We start from the raw sequence: 6,248 nt of genomic DNA on the forward strand, positions 1-6,248 counted from the left end.
CTATCAATAATTACTATGAATGTAAATGGACTAAATGCTCCAATCGAAAGGCATAGGGTGTTAGAATGGATAAATAAAGCAAGAGAGATTTATATGCTGCCTACAAGAGACTCATTTTATATCTAAAGTCACCTGCAGATTGAAAGTGAGGGGATGGAGAAACATTTATCACACAAATAGATGTCGAAAGAAAGCTGAAATAGCAGTACTTCTACCAGACAAACGAGACTTTAAAAGAAAGACTGTAAAAAGAGACAAAGAAGGGCATTATATAGTCATAAAGGGGACAATCCAACAAGAAGATATTCCAACTGTAAATAATATATGCACCCACCATGGGAGTGCCCAAATATATAAAACAATTAATAGCAAACATAAAGGAACTGGTGGATAATAACATAATAATAGTAGGGGACTTTAACACCCCACTTACATCAATGGACAGATCATCTAAGCAGAAAAATCAATGAAGAAGCAATGACTTTGAATAACACATTGGACCAGATGGACTTAACAGATATATTCAGAACATTTCATCCTAAAACAGCAGAATACACATTCTTTTCAAGTGCACATGGAACGTTCTCTAGAATAGATCACATATTAGATCACAAAACAAGCCTCAACAAAGAGAAAAATATTAAGATCATATCAAGCACCTTTTCTGCTCACAACATTATGAAACTGGAAGTCAACCACAAGAAAAAATTTGGAAAGACCACAAATACATGGAAGTAAACCACATGGTAGTAAACAATGAATGGATCACCCAGGAAATCAAAGAAAAAAATTTGAAAAATACATGGAAACAAATGATAATGAAAACACAACGGTCCAAAATCTCTGGGATGCAGCAAAAGTGGTCCTAAGAGGGAAGTGTACAGCAATACAGTCCTGCCTCAAGAAGCAAGAAAAAAATCTCAAATATGCAACCTAATCTTACATCTAAAGGAACTAGAAAAAGAACAACAAATGAAGCCTAAAGGCAGCAGAGGAAAGGCAATAATAAAGATTAAGGCAGAAATAAATTATATAGACTCTTAAAAAAAAAACAAAAAAACAAACAATAGAACAGATCAATGAACCAGGAGCTGATTCTTTGAAAAAATTAATAAAATTGATAAACTTCTACCCAGACTTATCAAAAAGAAAAGAGAAAGGACCCAAATAAATAAAAGTCACAAATAAGAGAGAAGAAATAACACCCAACACCACAGAAATGCAAACAATTATAAGAGACTATTATGAAAAACTATATGCCAACAAATTGGACAACCTGGAAGAGATGGACAAATTCCTAGAAATTTCTAAATGACCAAAACTGAAACAAGAAGAAATAGAAAATTGAACAGACTGATAACCAGCAAAGAAATTTAAACAGTAATCAAAATCTCCCAACAAACAAAAGTTCAGGGCCAGATAGCTTCACAGGAGAATTGTACCAACTAATTATATTAATTAAATGTATTTACAAGAGTGATTTGTAAATTATTGGAGTCATTTGAGGGTTGAAGTTACCTAATATTGATTAGGCAGCAAGAGAAAAAAAACACAAGAGCTCTGAAAAATCAGAAATCATGAAAGAAATATATAAAGGAGCAAGTGGAGACCCACAACCAGGAGACAATATAGAAAGATTTGAAGGAATAAATGTAAGCCACAGGTGTAAGTTAAAGGAATAAATTACCGGTGATGAAACAGAACATCTATGTTTGCAGTGTATTTAAAGACTATCAATTCAGAAAGAAAAGTAATGGCACCTATATTTTTCCTACAATATGTCTCTTTTATTTGTCGTTCTTTTTGTCAAAGTGAGCTGATCCAACGGTTTTAGAGACATAAATCACTACCCGGATAGACTCCTAAATCAAAAATGACCTTGACAATCCTACCAAACAGCAAGTTCAACTGGACATGTTCTAACGTTTAAGAGCTTTGGCTCTGGATTCTAGAGTGAAACTCAGTTCTCACAATGTATTAGTTGGGATACTTATTGGATCACTGAGACAGTAAGAAAGAGGGGGAACTCTGAATACAAAAGCATAAACAGACAGTTTAGACAGCTTATTTCTCTTTTATGTGAAAGTCTGGGTAGGCCATCCCGGTCTGGCATTGTGGGTTGATACCGTTGGGCTCTCAGCTTCCCTGCGTCATGTTTCTTTGTCACACTGAGCACAGAGCTTTCAAACATGTAACAAGTAAGTTCCAGTCCCTTGATAGATAAGACCCAGAAGTTGCAAACGACATAGTTTGGCTCAAAACTATTAACAAAATGTGTTATCATGGCTATCACTAAGTGCAAGAGAGGATGGGAAATGCGGTCCCTTGCTGGGGTTTAAACCCTGTAGTTAACTCAACCTTAGGTTTTTTTATTACAAGGAGAAGGGGAGACGGAATAATGGGGAACAACCAGCAGTCTCCAAAATACCACTTATTTATTGTGCGACCATAAGTACGCATTTAACCTCTTGACTCAGTTTCCACTTCTGTAGAATAGGAATTCTGATCAAACACACACCACGGAGTTTCACTAAACACTGACAAGGTGTCTGGCAATGGGTTGGGTGCCAATACTCATTTGTGTGCTTCATTTGAAGAACAGTTAACAGAAACCTCGGGGCGCCTGGGTTGCTCAGTCGTTAAGTGTCTGCCTTCCGCCCAGGGCGTGATCCCAGAGTCCTGGGATCGAGCCCCACATCAGGCTCCTCCACTGGGAGCCTGCCTCTTCCTCTCCCTCTCCCCCTGCTTGTGTTCCTTCTCTCACTGGCTGCCTCTGTCTCTGTCAAATAAATAAATAAAATCTTAAAAAGAAAAAAAAAAACAACCCAGAAGCCTCAATGGAAATTTCTCTCCAACCTCCACTACTAATACAAGGATAAATATTTTCCCAGGTGATTTTTCAGGATTTCCAAGTTCAAGACTTTGCCATACAGTACCTCAATGGTATTTCTGTAGCATGTTAGCCAAGAATTGTACTTACTTACCAATAATTTAAATTGACTCACTGTTTCTGCTGATTTTTATTAGCTAAAATACTTTCTTCCATACTTTTAAAAATGAATCTTTATGTTCTTCTTTTTTTACCTATGGCTTAAGGATAATAGCACTTAGATCAGCCCTCTCTCAGGTTCTCACGTTTCTAGAAAAATATTTATGTAAAGCCACCAATTAATCCCTATGCCAAGAATTTACACAAATTTAACTCACCATTTTAAAAAAAATGAACATGACCAAGCTATGGAAGCTGAAGGTATTATATTTATGTATTTTTAACTTTTTAATTCAGCACTGAGTTCTGTTAAATCACAATTCCCAGCAAGCATATTTAGACCATAGAAATAAGTTTTCTTTCTTTGGAAAATTATAATCATGTTTAATTACCATTCATTTTATTATCTCATTTAAGATTTGGACAGGACACTACAAATATGCCAGATACTTCAAATGCAATTTTTACTTGAGTGAGGACTATTTAAATTATCCCAGTACAAGCCTCAGATCACAACGTCTTGTCTTCAGTGACAACGATTCACTTACAAATATTCCCTGCACCCCGACGGAATTCATTATTCTAATTTCAACAATAACTGGTCCATATTAGATTACATCACTGTACAGAATATAAGCCATCTTTGTCCATTGTCTCAGGCCTTTGTGGTTTTACTGAAAAGTGTATTGAGGTTACATGGTGAAAAGTAAATCTATTAAATAAACCACAATTGATACACACTTGAATTTGTATATATAATTTCCAACTTAATTCAGAAAGCTGCTTTTTTTTTCCCTTATAAAGACCCTTCCTTCCCTCTCTGTCCATCATCCATTTTCTAGAGATGCCAATATATGAACTTAAAAGAAAACCCAACACACCAGATTATTTTATTTTCTACATCCAGGTATCAAACTCAGAAAACAAACTATTATGGCAAGTGAGAAACACAAAGGTAAAAAGGTGATAACTTCTAGGTTATAAAGAAGCTAATGTGTAACTGTGGCAAATTGTGCGCCTTCTTTAGGTTAATTTGCTGCGAGATGCCTTATCTAGTACGGCCCCATTCCGCTTACAGTTGAAGAAAATTCCGTACCTGATACTGACCTTTTAAAGAAACCAAGGACAATCTTTTTCACAGATTAAAAGACCATAAAAGTGCTAGTTCTGCCATTGCCAGAAGCACTAACTGAACCTCTAAAGAGAATTATTTGCCAAAAGGAAGGAAAAAAAAAATGGATCTAGACAAGTTTCTATAATATGCACCATCCTTAACAAGGGAACTAGAAAAGAAAGCATAGCAAATCAGCTATTAGGTAGGATGAATTAACAAGAAAGGCCTGACGTGTTCTGAGTCAGGCAATGTTGTGTTATGGTTTTACCTTAAAAAAATTTCTTATGTGTAGTCAGCAGGACTCTGGCCTTTTGACTTTCAACGTGCTTCTACAGTTAAGCCGCTCTGCTCTACACGCCAGTAGCTGTCCACAGCTGCTGCAAATTGATTCATCCCCAGATAACGGCTGCAGCTGATGACCAAAATGTCACTGTGAAACTTCAGCAATTAAGGTGTGTTTGGCCTAATATAACCTGATAGTAACCCTAGTTTTAAGTGTATTAACATCTGCACAAATTCTTAAAGGAATGTTCAAGTTGTATTTAATATTCAACTTATTGTTTTCACCTGAGAGTGGCTGGAGTTTTTTATTTTGGTTTGGTTTTGTTTTTCTTTTAGCAAAGCTTATGACATTGCCCTCGAAGATTATAGAAGCCTCAAGAAAGACACCACGGTGTCTGGAGCTGGAAACATCCAGGTTATAGACAATGCCGGAGCTAGATTTTGGCAGAGAACACCAATTCAGATCCCATTTGAGATTTAGCGAGCATCACAAAGGTCCTCACAGTACCGGTAAGATAGGCTCATCACAAGGAATCTGGACTCAAGCAAAATAAAAAATCTTTAACTATTCCTTATAAACTTTAAACATTACAAATATATCACAGACCTCTGTGTACAAAGGATGAGTGGTGGTAGAAATCTATGAACAAACTGTGGTATTTTTGAAAGTATGAACATATATGTGATTATTTTCATTACTCACAACATAGCATACTCTCCGCTCAGCTTGATCTCAGCATATGGGTCTTAAGGAATCTTAGGAGGTTTTTCTTATATACACAATCACGTGCAAAGCGGAAACAAATTGATTAAATGGGTATCACATAAACCATTTCAGGTCTCAAGGAACTTGCTTATGAACTATTCACATATGACTGATTGGAACGCAATGAGGACTTTCTAAGTAAGATGTAACATGTAACAGGATATTAATCCAACTTGGTGAGAGGGAAATTCAATATAGACATCCAGATTTCTCTGTGAGAGTTTTCAATAACATTTACTACAGTTTCTTGCTTCTGTTTTTAGGCAACAATTTATAGGCCACCATAAAGAATTTAACTATTAACTATCAAAAATATAAGACAAGGTCATTATAGTATATTAACACTTAATTCACAAGATCACTAAGCAGTGCAACATGTATTAAAGAAAAGTATTATGTCTGACCTATATGTATAAACCAACATTTTTCTTTGTTTCTAGGTGTCCCTAAATAATGGTTTCAGGGTGTCCCTAAAATATTGCTGGCTGACTCAGTTTTATACATAGATTGAATTCAACTGTTTTTAATGCCAAACTAAGTTTTATCAGAAAGATTGCTTTTGTCAAGAATTTTCTCTTTTTTCACATGTGCATGTTATAGTCTTCAGAAAATGAGAATGGGGGTATCATAAAAACATTCTACTGTAGAAAAATTGTAGCAATTCCCTAAAAGCACTGAATTAATTATTTCAGAATGATTTAATATAGACTTGCTATATAGAGAATGTCTCAAATATAAGATGAATGACTTGCCAGCTGATAAGATCTATAGAAATTCCTAATTCCCATAATAGTAAAAAATAACCACTAGGTTTCAGTCATTCCAGTAAATAAAAAACGTAAAAGGCAGGTAAATGAAAGAAATATCTGCAATGATAGATGTAAAGTAGAGAGAAAATTAGGTCACTAAATAGAGGCATGTGTAATAAATCATGTGATGTCATATGTAAAAGAGTTTCAGTGTTTACTGAAAAATGATTTTTAAATGGAAAGTTCATATACAAAGCATTAGTTTTCATCTGTGAAAAATAAGTGATTCTGTCATAATTAGCACATTTACATGAAGAGCAGATTATAAGTCATTCAGTGGGTTCATGA

This window comes from Ursus maritimus, unplaced genomic scaffold (assembly GCF_017311325.1).
Source record: "Ursus maritimus isolate PB19 unplaced genomic scaffold, ASM1731132v1 scaffold_11, whole genome shotgun sequence".
Classification (NCBI taxonomy): Eukaryota; Metazoa; Chordata; class Mammalia; order Carnivora; family Ursidae; genus Ursus; species Ursus maritimus.